This window comes from Poromitra crassiceps (genome assembly GCF_964638095.1).
Source record: "Poromitra crassiceps genome assembly, chromosome: 22".
Taxonomy (NCBI): domain Eukaryota; kingdom Metazoa; phylum Chordata; class Actinopteri; order Beryciformes; family Melamphaidae; genus Poromitra; species Poromitra crassiceps.
In genome coordinates, this window is record NC_139647.1 from 24902100 (window position 1) to 24920656 (window position 18557).

Genomic DNA, 18557 nt, shown 5'->3' on the forward strand with positions numbered 1-18557 from the left:
GAACTCTCTCACACGGGTGCTTAGCTGTTAAATAGCCCAAGCCCCTCCTACAAACACAGGACCGCCAATCAGTGTCAATAGATTGTGCTTGACCACATTAGCCTGATTTCATTTACACCTGGCGTTAACATGCGTTTTGGGTGATCAGATTGCAATCTGATGGCAATTTGATCACCCAAAATGGGTGTCCTCTCAATCCGCATACACTTGCTGTATCCAGATTGAGAGGACACATTGCATTTACACTTGTGTTCAATGTGTACACACAATGCGTCCCTGACCACTTCCGGAGGTGGTTTGGCCGCTCAGATTGCAATCCTTCTTCAATGTGTCTTTGGGGGGGCGTTTACACCTGTCCTTTCAAGTGGTCAAGCACAATCTGATTGCAATCTGTTCACAGAAAACGCATGTTAATGCCAGGTGTAAATAGGTCTATTTTTTGTGTTTTATGTTGTGTAATACAAAGCCGAAAGGACACTGAATTTGATCACTTCCGCCAAAATGTTTTCTTCAGTTGGCCAGAGGAGGAGGGGCAGAGGGAGTGGCCCAGGCCGAGGGGCCGGGCGAGGCAGAGGACGCGGGATGCTCGACAAGAACAAGAACCTGAGGGGCAACAAGAGCTGGGGCGGCCGTGGGCGAGGCCGAGGAGGAGACCAGGGCATGGAGGACATCCGTGGGCGAGGCCGAGGAGGAGACCAGGGCATGGAGGACATCACAGCAGTAAGAACCACTCCTGTCTCTCCATATACAGTCCAACATGTTATGGACAGTGAGCTACTGTGTCCATTTTAGTTGCTGACTCAAGCACAATGTAATATGATTTTCACTGCTGCAGACTGTTTAGTTTGAGAATACTAATCCAGCAGTTACACTGCATGAAATCCCTGCTATGCGGGCCAGCATATGACCAATTAGAGCACAATATGCAGACACTATTCAGCACTATTCACCACTATTCCAGTCCCAAATAAACCCAAATAGAGCCCCTTTCAGATCCCCCCCGGGCCATTCATGAGGTGTGAAAATGACAGAGGAGGACACTTAACACCTTTGATGGGGGCATCAAAGGCTCACCTCAGTCACACTATTGGAGAGTCTCTGGCTATAGGAAGGTAATGATTGGATGACAACTACAAACAGCTGAAACTGAATCAACAGACTGGTTGGTACAATGCTATAGGTCAGCGCTGATTGGCTCAGGTCCTAACCCCACGTGGGTGGATAGCAGCACTGATTGGCTCAGGTCCTAACCCCAGGTAAACCACCCGCCGCCCCACAATGCTGCTTTTATTAATAATAATAAATGAATTTCATAATAATAAATTGTGTCTAAATACACATTGTACACTGCAATGAGATCAATGTATTGGGAGAGGGGAAAAATACATAAATCAAGGAATATGGAGGAAAAGCTTTAATATAAACCACAGCACACTGCAAAAAGAAATTGTAAAAGCATGGCGAATCTCAAAACATGAAATAACAAAAACACGCCTTCCTCAACATCAAATCCACACAGCAAAAAAAAGCAACAACAAAGAGTTTTCCAGGACACATTTTCACAAACTTTTAAAGCCTAGATTCCTACGTAGTGTTTTTTTAGCCTAGGTAAACCCAACCCCCACGTGACCTGCTCTCTCAGTTCCCAGTCACTAGCACCTAGTGACTGAGAGCAGGTCACTGGGGGCTGGGTTTACCCAGGCTAGTGTTTTTTGGCCTCTGGCTCCATTTTTCGGGGGGTAAGTCTGTCCGAAAATGGCCCCCTTATACGCGGAGGGCGGCGTGTCATGTGGGAAGCTGGGTGGGCAGGAATGGTGTCCAGCCTAGGTGAAAAGACGTGTGACCAAAACCCTTTTTTTCTTCTTCTTTGGTGTCCATAGGAAGGGAACAATTCTTCTGGTTTTCAGAAGAAACGGCCAATCATGAGCAAGGAGTTTATCAATCAACACACGGTTGAACACAATGGCAGATACATCTGCAAATATTTCCTCGAAGGTCGATGCATCAAGGTAAATGGCACTAATGCAGTTGAGCTTGGTATAATAACATAAGCCTATTTATGCAATAATAATAATATTAATAGAAAAAATGTGTCCTTTCTTGACTGAAAATGACTAATTGACTTAATTGTGTCTCTATTCAGGGGGAACAGTGTTAAGTTTGAACATGAGTTTGTCAAACCAGATAAGAAATAGGAGCTTTGTAAATTCTACCTCCAAGGATACTCCAGTAAAGGAGATAATTGCATTTACATGCATAATATCCTTTATGAATGGCAAGCGAGTATTGTGAGTGGTCTAATCGCATCATAGGAAAAATCATCATAATTGGGGGCGTCTTGGTAGTGTAGAGACCGTAGAGGTACAAGCAGTCGCCTACCACCGTGGAGACCCCAGTTTAAGTACCCCAGGTAGCGCTACTTCTGGCTTGGTCAGACGTTCATACGGACACAATTGGCCGTGTCTGCGGGTGGGAGGCCGGCGGGATATGAGTTCTGGACGCTGTATTAGCACCTCCCCCTGCCTGTTCGGGGTGGGAGGGGGAACTGGGGGGAATAGCGTGGTGATCCTCCTACGCGCTACATCCTACCGGTGAAACGTCTCGCTGTCAGGTGAAAAGAAGCGGCTGGCGACTGCACATGTATCAGGAGGAAGCATGTGCTAGTCTACGGCTCTCCCCAGATCGGCAGGCGCGGTGGCACAATGACCGGCACAGAAGGGGGGAATTGGGGAGAAAAAAAGATAAAAAACAAAGACAATTACCGTAACTGAAATGGCTATTATAATATATAATGATATACAATATATATTATACTTGAGTTCATTCTGTTCCTTAACCTGTGACTGCACATCCGTGCAAGTTCTTTCATACAGGAGCCAAATGTTATCAGGGGGACACCTGCAAGTTCTCCCACGACGCTTTGACTGATGTGACCAAAGAGTTGCTTGATAAGGTGAGATCAAATGTTCCATAGAGTTGGATTTGGATCTTTAACAAATCTATGCCGAGAAACCCTTGGCTCTAAGATCAACAGTTGTCATTATTCTCCTTTCGGACACCTTTTCAGATCATTAACACCGAGGAGGAGAATGCCCATGAGGATGAGTTGGAGCTGGAGGACCTGAGGAAGCAGGGCATCGCCCCGCTTTCAAAGCCTCCTCCTGGGGTGGGTTTGCTGCCCACCCCGGGACACAGCAGCCCCTCGGGACGCAGCCTCTGGCCAAGCGGGGAAGAAGATCCCCTCTGTTTGAAATCAATGTTCAACCTACTGTAGATCTGGCGCAAAAAATTCTGCGGTAACTCAATTTGTCATCAAACTTTAATCAGAGTCTTCAAGAATGTTTGGAGCTTCATCTCTACATTCTGTATTTTTTCCAGTGGAACCAACTTCTCTCCTGGAGAGAGTCAGGGGGAGGAGGACACACAGAGTGGAGCTGTGGTGCCTTCAGGCACCAGTGCCCCGCCTGTTCCTCCGCCTGGGTCACCTGGTCCTATGGGTCCCCCTACAGGGCTGCCGCCCATGCCACAGAGTCCCCCGGGACAGACAGCACCCACCACCTCATGGATTTCCATCCCCCGCCCCCGCTTGGACAACCACCCCCGTTCCATGGGAACCGACCCAATATCAACCCTCAGATGAGTCTGCAGAGGCATCCATTCCCACCTATGCCACCAGATCTGCAGATGCTACAGAGCCTCTTCCCCTTTCCATCTTTAGGCCAGAACCCAGTAGAGTTCTTCACTAATTTCCTCCGGAACCAGGCCATGAGTCAAGGAGGTTAGTATCACATTAATATGGCGTAGAAGTTAAAATCACCAATATCCATTCGTCTAATTCCTAGGAATATTTTTGTGTCATTTGTACCTCTCCATGTCTGTTCATATGAATGTAGTAGACCCCAGTATGGCCTTCATACAGAACCTCCAGCAGCAGATGGGTGCTGAGTCTCAGGTGCAGTCTTTACCAGCAGCAGTACAGAAAGCCCTCTTCTTACACCTGGCCCAGCAGCAAACACAGCCACCGCCGCAGGGGACTGAGCCGCAGAGGGTGGAGGGCCAGGATGATAACAGTGCAAACAGAGGTGAGTGACCACGTGTGACAGACAGACGATACCAAAAACGATGCAAAAGTGCTCTGATACAGTGGTGTAGTGGTCCCTGGAGAAGTGGGTATAGTAGACTGTAATTTACCATTGTGCAATTGTGATGTCATCAGTGATGCGAAATTGTGACATCATCAGTGATGGGGAAGGCCGCGCAGCGGCCAAGCTGTGTATGCGAGCTGCAGGGCCAGCTCGGCGAGCTGCAGGGCGGGCGAGCCTAGGAGTCGAGCGCGCGAGATGCCTAGTATAGGATTTGAAATAGTTTTTAACTACTTAGTACTTTAAACTACTTTTGCTGGCCAGTCATTATTGATGTCTACAAAAACAACATGAGTGATTGAATTATAGGCTACAAATGTATCAATGTAAACAATTAGGCTACCAAACCATTACTGAATTTAGTTCATTGATACAAACATTTCAAACAAACTCACTGAGTTAATTTGAACCTAAGTAGCTGCCAAAATAATGGAAGCATTCAAGTAATTGAGGGATGCATTATATAGAAAGCAGGCCAAACTGCCCCCCGCCCCCAATGTGTGACTGTTTCTCTCTTGACATACAGTAACAGGTTTTATTTTGAAAATCGACAGGATGTTTTATTTTATTATTCTCGTGAATTCCTGCCCAGCTCGATCTGCTCTGTGCTGCTTGACGCAACTCAAATAGGGAAGTGAAAATACACAGGGCGCATTATGTTTAGTGGAGCAGGGCGGAGAGCCGCTTCGGGGATGCGTCTGGTCACTGGTGGACACAGGCGTTCACTAGACAGGCTTCGACCAGCTCCGGCGGCCATAACGCAATGCTTCCTGGTGGAATAAGTGCACTACACCACTGTTCTGATAGGACATTTACATAATGATTAACCTTTTATTTCTACAGATGAAACCACAAACTGGTACTCAAGCGATGAGGAGGATGGGAGCTGTGTTTCATCTCTTCTTAAATCTCTGAAGAAGCAGAATGAGATGCACCAGGGACAGCAGTCCCAGCCCAAGCACCCGCAGCCCGCCCCTGCAGCTCCAGCGATGGGTGACCCTCGGCTACTGAAGGAGAGGGCCCCGCCCAGTGACCCGCGTGTGAAGACGAACCCGCGCCAGCGACCCCCAGGCACGAAAAAGGAGCCAGACGGAGCTGTGGACCGACGGCTCGCTAGGGACCCCAGGAAGGTGAGACCTGTGGAGCCAAGCTCCTATCGACAGCAAAACCAACCAGTTTCTCATAGGCCCCCTACTGGAGAGGAGGACGAGGAAGGAGAGAGGGAGATAAGGGACAGAGCTGCCCTCATCCCTCTAGATGCCAGCCCCGGGGCGGTGCTGTGAGACCCCCGTGGCCAGCTACAGCAGTTCAGCCACATCCGGGTGGACATCATACTCCAACGGCCAGCCTTTGCTCAGGCAGTGGTGTGGTCCGCCGAGGATCTCATGCCCTCCTTGGTGCCCAAACAGGACCACTCCATCAACTTGGCCCTCCCACCCCTAATCGCTGATGCTCAGATGAACCGCACAAGTCTTGCTGACCATTCCGTCGTGGTCGTCTCCACCCCTCCACCCATCCACCCCAGACTGGCCGCTGCCCGTCTGAAGGAAGGTGTGAGTCGAATGCCCTCCAGGACCCTGGAGTCTCGATCCTCCACAGAGAGACCTCTGGATCCACGCCAGCATAAGGCTCTGGATCACAGAATCAAACGCACGGCAAGTCCGGACTCCAAGCTGCCGACGCAGAAGGAGGCCTCCTCTGGGGGAGGAGTCGTTGACCCCAGGCTGCAAAGAGCCGGCGCCGGCTCCTCCCCTCATAACGCTCGAGTCAAGCCCGAACCCGAGAAGCTGCCTCCGTACGCTCCTCGCCTGGCTTCCTCTGGCGGAGGGCTGGACAGTCCCACGACAATACTGGGGGGCATCAGTCTGTACGACCCGTGTAATCAGACTGAGCAGGCTCAGAAGGAGCAGACGGAGCCTCCTAAAAAGACAGGCATTCTGAAACACCCTGCTAAGAAAGACACTTCCCCTCCGTCGTCGCTCTCGCCAACGCGGCGAAGAGGCTCGCAGGAAGAGGCTAAAAGGGCAGACAGTGCCTCAGAGGGCTCCCCACATCAGCCTCCTCCACTCACCGCTACGCCCACAGCGCCCCCTGCCTCACCGGTCAAACCCCCCGCCGTGCATAACCTCCCCATCCAGGCACTGGCCGGGCTGATCCGACCCCAGTACACTGACCCTAGGCAGGCCAAACTAGGAGCACAGAGCTCTGCTGGCCTCCAGGAAGAGGCGGAGGACAAGAAGGAGCAGGAGGAGCAGGAAAAGGGCGAAGCGATGGAGGAGGAACCAAAACAGGAGGAAGCCGATGAGGAGGCAGATGACAGGACATTGAAGGACGTGTTCAAGACTTTCGATCCCACTGCCAGTAAACACTTCAGTGTGGAGATATAGAAAGGTTGTATATGATGTGTATATTACTAAGACATGTCTATAAATCTTTATTTAGCTTTACACACATCTATTTATTTCTCTATATAAAACTGTACATAAAATGACCTTCGGTAGAATCACATGCTATCCAGCACATGACACATTTGTAACATTACATACAGTACTGCAGTTGGTTTGGCAGTATGGAGATGCTGGATATTATGCACAGACACAATGTATACTTTCTTTCAACATTGTGATATTAATGCGGAAATACGTGTTTTTGAAACTGTGCTAAGGCCTTGTTGTTACAAAATGTCTGTATGGTATGTACTAAATATTCAGAACATTTCAATGCTCAAATTAACTTGTGCAGTTTTCAGTATGGACTGACCCCGATGTTATTTACTAAACTCTGGGTTTAATTCCAATCACTCTGTAGAATAGATCATTCATTCATAATGACATGCAGATTCAGAAAGACTTACGAGTTCCCTTGACAATTTTGTATTTGAATATTTATTTGAAGACACTTTTTATATGACGGTCTTTTATGTTGATGCTCACTTTTATGAGAAGGGATTTCACAATGGGTTAAAAGGACGTTTTGAACATGAACATTTTCTACCACACACCCTGATATGAGTTTGTGATTTTCCACCTGTGACATGAACTGCCCAGAGAAACAAGAGAATCACTACAGCTGTGATGTATGCTTGGCAGAAGGGCAACCAGCTACATGTGCGAATGTTACTAAGGCCATGTTCACATTACAGGCAAATCTGATTTGCTGATAAAGTCATTAATCATTATCTTGATTGGTTTCCTAAATCTGATTTGGGAGTGTGTCCACACTGCCACAAATCTGATTCTCAAGTCGGATCTGTGTGTCCAGACCTAAACAGCCTATCTGCATGGGTTGCTATGGTAACGACATGGGCGTCAGTAAATACGTACGTTGGTGACGTGGTTTTCCCGCGCAGAAGCATTTGATGACGAGTTGTGAGTGACGTTCAAATCAGATTTGGTGGATCTGCGCGTCCACACTGAAGTCACATCAGTCGAAAGCCGATTGGAAACTACCTCCATATGTGGTTTGGGACAAGTGACACAAATCAGACTTGGAGTGTCCAGACTCATAAAACCAATCTGGATAAAGTAATTAATCGGTCACTAAAGTACACAAATCAGATTTGGCCTCCTAGTCTGAACATGGCCAGAGACTGTAGTGTTTTTATTAGGTTCTTGTCTGAAAAGCCTGCAGCACTGAGTACAAGATTGCTTTTTCCGTTTCACAATTTCCAAATAGCTTGTAAGCTAGTAAGTGTTTCACTGGCTATTAGAAGGTTCATTTTAAGATCCCTGCTTACAGTACCTGAGATGCTAGGCTATGTTCCCATTTTACATTTTGGCTGTTTGAGTTTTGTACGGTTTGTTGGGCCTCTTTGTTCTAAGCGGGCTCAATTCTTTGTTGAGGATGTCAAATTACTATAGTAGGCTTCGCTAACTGAAGTTGTAGTAATGGGTTGTTGGTGATTTGATATTTTTTTTATTGTTATATTTTACTTTACCAAGATGCTCACTAGCACCAAGCTAACTTCAACTTTTTCCCCACAAACAAGCAAATGACATTTTGAAAAGGTCCAGCATCTTACACGGAGAAAGGTAATTATTATCGGAGTCACATTGCCATATTTGGTATACAGTATGTAAAGTATGTTTTCAGTGTTTTGTTGAAGCAGCGTATATTTGGCAGTTGACTGTTGAAGAACTCATATGGGTTCAAATGTGTGCTACAAAGGGTAAATGATTGGCCATTTCTGTATCTATCAACGTGTGGTGCTATTGTTTAAGAGAGACTACAGTTATGCTATACTTTTTATTGTGCGCATAAGTCACATTTTAAATGCTTATTTTGTATCAATGCAGTGTTTTTGAATGTTGTATTGGATTATTGCTTTCTTTTGTCTGTCAGTATGGTGGTTATGGTTGTCAAATATTGTATAAGAACATTTTAAGAACACTAATATGCCCCCATCACATCTTCAATAAAAAGATGACATATCAAACAAAGAAGCAGAAATGAATGAATTCTAAAACAGAATTGTGACATGGTCTGGTGATTTTATTATTATTTCTATTTTTTTTTGCACAGAAACAGCCGGTGGAAATACTTATTTTGACAAGTAACTGTACTTCTACTGAAGTAAAAAGAATGTGTGTACTATTCCCATCTGTTTATCGAAACTTAGTTCAAATGCATGTCAACAGATTACATGTGGTTAGAAACAGACAACTACTACCAATCACAGTCATCATGCCTGCTGCTCTAAAAGAAACTTCTGGAATTGCTGAACTAGAAAGTTGACCACAAAGGGACTCAAAGCCTCAGTCTTCTGATCCAAAATCAGACACCATTAGTCCAGGTGGTTTGACTGCTGGAACAGGGTAACTTCTTATTTATTTGCCACTAGGAAAAGGTTTTTGTTAAGTGTCTAAAAGCCCTTAGCCTCAGTCAAACCAGCCACACCTGAACAGTTACCAGGCTGTGATTAGGCTGCTCACTCATTCAATTCTAACCTATCTCACTCTTTATGCTCTGTGTTGTTGTCAGTGTGAACACAGTGTTTAGAATTCAGAATGTGAACTCCAAACAGTTCATAGCTCAGTAGGATGAGTCCCTGTGTCTGTGTCTGTGTTGTTACCTGACAGGTGGATTGTTGGTTCGATTCCCTATGCAGGAGACATATTACAACACCAGCTGTTTAGGCCTAGCTTTAATATCCTTGAATTAATTAGAAGTGTAATAAAAACTAAAAGAAGATTATGTCTATTTCCACTTTTATTCAAATACAAATAACTGCTGCCTAAAAAGCCAGATGAAAGTTCAATTTGTGCACATCTCAGATTAGAACTCACAACCTCTCTCTCTGAAGGCAGCTGACATACACAGTGAACCACAAAGGCACTGCCATTGATGCAGTATTTCTCTCTGTATGACTGTATTTCTCTCTGTGTGACTTTTGAAGTGCCTAGCTATAGGTCAAAATCTGGAAAAGGCTACTGTGGACTACGACACAGATACAACTATAAGGCCTGTTATAGTCGTATAATATTTGAGCTTTTAGTCAATTTAGAAATAGTTAAGTAGACTCGGTTATGGCAAGAGATACATTTCTGGACTTCCAAACATCAATTTAGACTCTAGATCACTTTCTAAATTGATTAAAAGCAACAATACAGTATAACAATTTCCTGGTTTCAGCCTCACTATTGATATAATTCATGCTAATTTCCAGTTTTGGCGATTAATTAGCTCATTATGGTAATTACTCAAATTGCCCAACATGCAACTCTTAGCAACTAAGTTGAATTTCATCCACTAGGCATAAATATGACATTTCAATCATAAAAGTTGATAAGAAACCACATTACTGGGTCCAAGAAATTTCCATATTGTGACACCTTGCCCTAAAGCCTAAAGAGTAAATGTGGAGTGACACCAGAGGTTTAGCGCAGGTGTAAGCAACCACCACCACCAAGCTGAATGTACCGATGTACCTGAAGGAAGCCTCACTTTCATGTGAGCGAGAGACCTTAAGAGAGAGTGAGAGAGAGAGAGAGAACAGAGGTCAGCCAAAATCCTGCTGTAAAAGGTTTGACCTGTCTGGTTTAAAAAATGTTACATTTCAGCTGTCAATCAACATGCAACAAAATCCCGCACGCTGGATTTGTAGCAGGGTTACTGTGGGAGGACTGAAGCTTACACCGTAGACTACACACCACAAGCTGAATTTAACTGAATGTATTGTATGTAGGTTTAAGCAACCACCACCACCACCCCAAGCTGAATGTCCTGACGCTACCTGAAAGAAGCCTGGCTTTTGTTTGAGTGAGTGACAGTGACAGAGAATGAGAGAGAGAGAGAGAACCAGAGTCAGGCCAAAGTCCCGCTGTAAAAAGTTTGACCTTTACATTTCAGCTGTCAATCAACATAAAGCTGGTGTGTGTGTGTGTGTGTGTGTGTGTGGGGGGGGGGGGGGTCATAAAGTCTCAGAGAAATTGAATGGTAAAAAAGAAAAACTAAGATAAGAGCTCTTCCTTTATGTTTTTTTAATTTTCCAGACATTTTATGCTTTATTTACAGACGTATCGTAAGAGAAGGACACAGAAGTGTGGGAGAGACAGAGAGAGAGTGGGGGGGGGGGGGGGGGGCGGTGACCACAGTGACCTGAACCTCACTGTGGGAGGACTGAGGCTTACATGGTAAACTACACACTCAACTCAGTGTGCCACCAGGGGACACCTTCTGGTCTTAATTAATAATTACTTTATTGAACAGCCAATCAGTATCCTCCAACAACCTGCTAGAGGTTTGAACTGGGTAATCCTGGTTTTCGGAAAAGCACAAATATGTGGGTTTTTACCATTGACAGTAAATAATGTTATTTATTTCATACAAATATTTATTTTTATATTTATTTATAACACATCCCAGGTTAGAACTCACAACCTCTTCCTCTGATGGCAGCTGACATACACAGTGAACCACAAAGGCACTGCCACTAATGCTGTATTTCTCTCTACAGTATATGACTGTATTTCTCTCTGTATGACTTTTGAAGTGCCTGCATGGTTATAGGTCAAAATCTGGAAAAGGCTACTGTATATTTTAGCTTTTAGTCAATTTAGAAATAGTTAAGTAGACTCGATGGAGGAGACATTGCAGCACTGTCCCGTCTTTAACATCACCAGCTGTTTACGCCGGGGATCACTGCACAAATCCGATTGTTGGGTACAAGTTGGGTAGCAGCATAATTACTAAAATAAATAAAACTAATAATATTGGTTGCATGGTCGAGGGTGAGGCCACATTAGCGTTCATATATAGCCTATTAAACTAAGGAACGTATATTGTCCGCTATCAAGAAGAGTAATTCAGTTGGTTAATGAAATCGCTGGGCTGGGCGCAGAGTGTTTGGTTTGGTGTGGGAGAAGGCAAGAGCTGTCAAAACGGAAGCCTCGCTCCTGGCTAATCACAGAGAGGCTGCCTGCTCCAGGCGCTTTGAGCACACTGGTCTTAAACACTACAGATCACTGGTAAACATGAGACTGGTATTTGTGAATATTGCAATATGTAGGAAAGTAGAACATGTAATGATTGATTGTCCTCACCAGTTTTGGGCAAATTATTTTCAAAAAGATACATATTTATTACAGTTAACAGAAACACTAGACAAAATATTTTTTCAAAAAACAAGCTAATATTAAATACTTTCAACTTTCAAAAACATACATATTCATTATAAAGTTAACAATTAAAAATATAGTTATAAAACAGTTATAAGTTTTTAAAGATAGTAAAAAAACACCAGACAAAATAATTTTTCAAAAACAAGCTAATATTAGTTATAATGAGAACATAGGTAACATAAGGTTTTTTTCCAGGAATACGGTATTTACAAAAACTTTTTTTTTTTTTTTTTTACTTTTATAATGGGTACCAAAACATGTCAGTATCCCTATACTGTCATGCCATATACGGTCATGTGCAACTACAGTTGGTACTGCCCAACTCATTTTCTCTGGCTGGGGGGCTGTAGCATCTCCTGGAAACTGACGGGAAACACGGGACGTCCTGTGGGAGCAAAGACACATTAAAGCACACTAACATGAAGGCCAGGCTAGCACTTACAGCTGTTTCCTATCTTTGGTCTCAGACATGCAGCGACGTCTGTTCATTTTGGCAAAAATATATGAATGGAAATGTCCAAGCTTTCACACTGCCTGCAGAAGCATGCCTCTGACATCTTGCTCAGAAAAGCTGCCTCGGCTCAGTTAAGTAGGGATGGCATCATAAATGCACAGATTTAACCAGTCACTCACACACAATATGACAATATATCTCCTCATGATAAGATGTCTTGGTATCTGCTTCATGCAACAAACGAGACTAAATCCACAGCCGCTCATGAAGAATCGCCTGCATCAGATCATTCTCAAACCCTGCGCCTCAACCATCACTGACCTTCGTCTGGTCCTCCAGCATGGCCCTTGAGACCAAAGAGTCTGGTGCGATTATGTGTGCCAAGGCGGCTGCCTCACTCAGCATCCTCTGCTTCTGGAACATCAGGTTGTTCAGCCTGGCTATCTCGTCCTTCAACAGCTCAACCTGATACGGAGGATAAGAGAGGAGTAAGTGTGGTCCATATAGATGCTTGAATGGATACTGTGCGCATGTGTGTGTGTGCGTGCGCAGGTGTGTGTGTGTGTCTACCTGCTGGTTGTTGCTGCCGTCCCCTGGCGTGTTGCCAGCTGGCAGAGAGACTCTCCACAGCAGTTTGAGCAGTCGGTGGGCCTCCTCCAGGACCTGCTGCATGCTCTTCACACCGCTGGTCAAACTCTTCAGATGCTGCGGTTCCTTCGCCTGATTAGACACATGCACACAATAGATCCACTTCAATAGGCTGTTTGTTGTCTACAATGTTGCTGAACTGCTGTATGCCGGTATGTCCACTTTGTCTAAAAATAGTGGCAATGAAAAGTGGCAATACAACTCAACTAAAAGCTCATCTATCCCCATCCAGTTTTCCCAATGGGGGTGGGGGGGGGGATGTACACAGCTGGAGACTATTAACACAGCGACTGTGAACTTAGTCGAAAATTCAAAATTGTCAACTATGAACGACGTGAACTGGTTAATTTGAATCAGTGTGAAATGAACTTTGAGCGAGCTCTTGTGAAGTGTGAACTCGCACAACACTGGATAGTCAGGATGCTACAAAACATAGGAAACTGAGAAAAAGTGGGAAATTGGAATTGCTACAAATAAATGAGTTGTCTTTCACATTTGTGTGTGTGTGTGTGTGTGTGTGTGTGTGTGTGTGTGTGTGTGTGTGTGTGTGTGTGTGTGTGTGTGTGTGTGTGTGTGTGTGTGTGTGTGAGTGAAATCAAACCCTGAAAGAAGATCTAATCTAAAAACAACACCACCACCACACATTTACAACTGGGAGAAATAGATGTTTGACATAGCGTGTCATTACCTTGTTGTCCTGCAGGTGTTTGTCCATCTTGCGTGTGAGCCTGTGGCCCTCTGAGATTTGTTTGTACAGGGCTTTGAAGTCCTCAATCTGGCCCAAAACATGGCGGCCGTTACGATCGGCCCAGAGCCGGTGGCCTGGCACCGGGAGGGAGGGAGCGCCGGAGACGCCTTCACCAGAGCTGCTGCTGTGCTGGTAGCCTTCATCCACCTGCTTCTCAGCACGACGTGTCATTTCTGGACAGAGTTATGAATGGCAGGACAAGAGACAAAAGAAAAAGCAACACTGTCACTGACACAACTGGGCAGAGTAATATAGAGCGGCAGGAATGAGTCCGGAGGTATACTTCCGGGTTTGTGAGAGGAAAAGTCTATGGGATTTAACATGGGGGGTTTCGCTTAAATGCATAAAATAAGGTCTGTGGTTAACACAAGTTTATGGGAACGTGAATTTGGGTTCAGCATGATAATCTTCACAAACGTGAAGAACTTTTATGACTTTTGGAACATACATTTTTTTTATTTATTACCTGGGTTTTGTGGTCTAAATCGCTCGTTTCAAGTCTTCTTCAATACAGCCTGATGATCATTTTGTAAATTACGCTCCCATTTAGAGTCAAATAGACTGTAAAGCAGACTATGTTTTTGTACCACACACCATGTGTGTGGTAGGGAGTGGCAGGCAGTGAAATTTGGGCACAACATTAAAACGAACGGCTCTCAAGTAGGACTCGGTTCCCTTCGTTCATAGCAAAGAGCCGTTCAATAGATTCGGGTCGTTCGCGAACGTCACATCACTAGTCCAGAAGCTAATTAATATGAACGTTAATCCGTTCATAATTAAATGGTTCTACTCTCTTTTAACAGACAGGACTCAACAGGTCAAGGTCAATTCTTCCCTCTCCACTGCTAAACACTGCAGTACAGGTGTCCCCCAGGGGGGGGGGGTGAGCTCACCCTTTCTTTTCACTGCGTACACCAACGATTGCAGGAACAGTCAGCCAAGCAACTTTGTCATCACATTTTCAGATGACACTATTATTTGAAGCTTGCTGCAGGGTGATGAATGCCCCTCTGTTTACTACAGGGAGATAGATACTTTTAAAGAGTGGTGCGAGAGGAACCACCTCATTTTAAATACCTGCAAAACCAAATAAATGATCTTTGACCCGAGAACAGTGAGAGCACATGACCCTGTGCTCTTTAAATACAAATGGATAACATGTTAAAATGGGACGTCCACGTTGATTATCTGTGTGCAAAACTGGCACAACGTTTGCACTTCCTACGTAGGCTCAGACTTTTTGGAGTGTGCACCAAAATCATGTCAACATTCTACAATGCTGTGCTGGAAAGCCTGATCAGATATGGCATGGCGGCATGGTTTGGGTCTCTCACAGTCAAGCTCAAATCTAGAATTTTAAAAATGGTGAACACAGCCATGAAAGTGATCGGCAAGAAAGAATCACTGACGCTCCAAAAGGTCATCAGCCTGGCTCATAGAGCTCTGACCGACCGTTCTCACATTTTATTTACTGAATATGAGTTGTTACCTTCTGGCAGAAGATTCAGAGCCAGCAGATACAGGAGCAACCGCTACAAGCTCTCCTTCCTCCCCACCTCGATTGCATTTCTTAACAAACAGCCTGCTCTTCCCCCAGGCTGTAGAAACCCATAGTTTGTAGGTGGAGGCATTTTAAGTAGGAACGGTAATCTTAGCCCCATGTTTTACCTTCCTATTTTATTTCTTTGATTTTTCATTTGATCTTATTTTAATGTTTTATTCTTTTATTCTTTTACTCTTTTATTCTTTTATCCATTATCCCGCTGCTGGTTTTGTTTATTGTTGATTTTATATTCTTCTACCTACGGGTATGTTTGATTTAAACAAATTGTGCAATAGGGCTGTGCAATTTCATGTCTCAGTTGGCATCTCCCCACTGTGTCCTAGTGCAATGCTGTGTCTGTCCTGTTTGTGTTTACTTGTGTTTTTGTAACGCCGGATGTGGCTATGCACACTTTTTGCCCAAGACAAATTTCCCTTCTGGGACAATAAAGTTTATCTCATCTCATCTCTCATCATCTATATATATATATATATATATATATATATATATATATATATATATATATATATATATATATATACACAGTATATATATATATATATAGTGTGCACATCCCCCCCCCCACACACCTAATGTCAGAGAACATCGTCTCTCCTGTAGTGTCATTAACACATTATTATACCTGCTCTTATCAGAATGGCCCACTGGCAGACATAATGACCAGCTCTTTCTAGAGGTACAGTGGGTTGTCACTTTTATCCCTTTGGATAAAAGTGGTCCGTGGTTCGATCCCCGCCTCCTCCAGTCCGCATGTTGAAGTGTCCTCGGGCAAGATACTGAACCCCAAATTGCTCCCGATGACTCTGCCAGCACCCTGCATGGCAGCTTGTCGCCATCGATATATGAATGTCTATGTGAATGGGTGAATGTACATACTGATTACAATGCGCTTTGGATAAAAACACTATAAAAGGCTGACCATTTACCATAAATACAATGCTCTTCAAAATGTACACATTGACTGGAAACCACACATCCTTTGTTAATTCTGTTTGTGTGTGTGAGCAGGTAGGCTATCATGCCCAACGTGGAGACCAAGGTCCTCCTGGTGCAGATCTTCGGGGAGAAGAGCCACCCTATGAGGAAGTACAGTATTTCAATAAAATGTTCTGTTTCTGTCCTAAATGACTTTAAGATTATTTCATCCTTGGATGCTGCTTCATTACAGAGAGCATTTGACAGCAAGTCTCAAAGGCCACAGTATTGATCATTTCAGGAAGGGTGTAAGAGCAAAAGTGGGGAGTTATGACATGTAGCATACACCCATGTTATTTTAATCAAATGTACCTGTCATAGGGAAATAGGCAGGAGGATAAGTAGACAGGTGCCTTTGTTAAATGAGGCATTGAAGGCTGCAAAATTAAGTTCACTAAAAGCCCCTGAGGGACTCCTGTGAAAATCTGTAGAGATCATGATAAAGATTTGATAAGAGTTTGAAATGTAGGCTACAGTAAATAACTAGTGATAAGGTGGGATTGTGGATTTTCCATATATTCTTATTCTTTCTTGATGTCCACTTACATGAAGCTGAAAGTGGGTGAAATGTTCAGCTATAAACAGACGATAACTTGATGTCTTTTCAAGTCAACTGGGCATCTCATCTCAGGGCTTCAGGGCAGGGTGAGAATTTCATCATTTTAGGGGCATCAGCATCACAATGTTTTTTTAGGGCACAAGGCCACATGCAAGGCCACATGCCAGGCCACATGCCAGGGCACAAAGACAAAGATCTATTGACATCATGAAGATGGATTTTTCTGAAATGTGTGTGTTCAAATGAGCTAATGACACATACTTTGCATAGAGCAGCTACATTAAACTGAGACCACTGATGCTTTTAAAGCAACTGACAGTAGCAGGCAGCTAGCAGGGCACTGCCAAGGTGGCCTTAGGGTAGCCTAGGTAAACCCAGCCACCACGTGACCTGCTCTCTCAGTTCCCAGTCACTATCATAGTGACTGAGAACAGGTCTGAGAGCAGGTCACGTGGGGGATGGGTTTACCCAGGCTAGCCTTAGGGATCTCAGGGCATCACAGCCAGAGGGAGGAGCAATGCAGGCCATGGCCTGATGGCCTCCGTGTAATTCCCACCCTGCTTCTGGGGATTTTTTTTTAATATAGGTTTGAAAGTTGGTCACCATTCACAGCAAATTGTTTAGGACGGAGCTTTTCAAAGTGGGAGGCTGGCCTCCCCAGGGGGGCTCCAAAAACAGTTTCAGGGAAGGCTCAGTGAATGGAAGTGAAAACATATTACGTTAGTTAACAAAAGGAGATCACATAATAGCCTAAATATGTGCGATTTGTATAAAGAGATAGTTCAGAGATACAGTTAGTTTTGTGGAATTTTACAGTTATTCCCACATCCCCCGAGTCAGAAACTATAAATGCCTTCAGATCAACCTTTTGTATGTATTTAGTATGTCAAACAATATCAGGCTATCTTGGCTCAATTGTTGATTGTCTATGCCGGATAAAATAACAATCGTGATCCAATATATAGGCATCCAGGAATTTGTCCAAAGCTTTGTATGTGGCAGTCTGTATGTATGTCCAAGACCAATTTCCCTCGGGACAAATACAAATAATCTTGAATATATATATTGTATTGTATATATATATATATATATGACCTATATTATATATATATATATATATATATATATATATATATATATATATATATATATATATATATAATTATTATATCTGACCACGAGACTGAGGAATAGAGAGGAAATTCGGGCCAGTCTGGGGTTCAGGCAGATAATCTAGCCTCTAAATTGAACACACTCGCCATGGTCTGTAACATAATAACATTACAGGATCTGTTGTCAGTAAGAGACACTGGGTGCACGATCTGTCAATCTCTCGGTTCCCAGATTGCTGGGTGCATAACACCAACATCTAATAAAGTGAAGTTAAGCAGTGAGATGAATTGTGCAAATGGATTTAAATTAAGTTTCTTAATTGATGAAATACCACAATAATTGTTTTATAAATATTGTAATGTAAATTTAATTTACAGCTCATATAGGCTATTTTAAGTTATAAAATCAATCAAGAATGACACTGAAAGCTTGAGGATTTTGGTTCCTCACAATTCAGGCTTTCACTTTTATTTGTATCTTATTTGACTACAGTACTACAATGCCATGCTATTTTCAGTGAATAGTGTAAAAGTGTATAGAACACTATCATGCAGCTGTAACGGTAACTGCACACAAAGGGTAGGAACCAAGTTGTTTGACGCCAGATTCGGGTCGGCATGTAAACATTGTAACACAACAACATGGCTGGCTTGTGCAGAAGATCTGAGGAGCATTGACTGTTGCCAGATCAACCTCAAGTTTAATCCGCCCTAGTTTTTATAATAAACTATAACA

The 18557-nt window shown here is 43.8% G+C and overlaps 1 pseudogene across 1 annotated transcript; it reads left to right on the forward strand.

Annotated features, from left to right (window-relative positions):
- The first annotated feature begins 501 nt into the window (after positions 1–501).
- LOC310796445 (zinc finger CCCH domain-containing protein 6-like) lies at positions 502–6529 on the forward strand (annotated as a pseudogene). The gene is made up of 8 exons: positions 502–673; positions 1881–2009; positions 2144–2283; positions 2850–2953; positions 3068–3296; positions 3379–3778; positions 3894–4082; positions 4986–6529. The product of its transcript is annotated as a zinc finger CCCH domain-containing protein 6-like (transcript).
- Positions 6530–18557: the final 12028 nt, after the last annotated feature.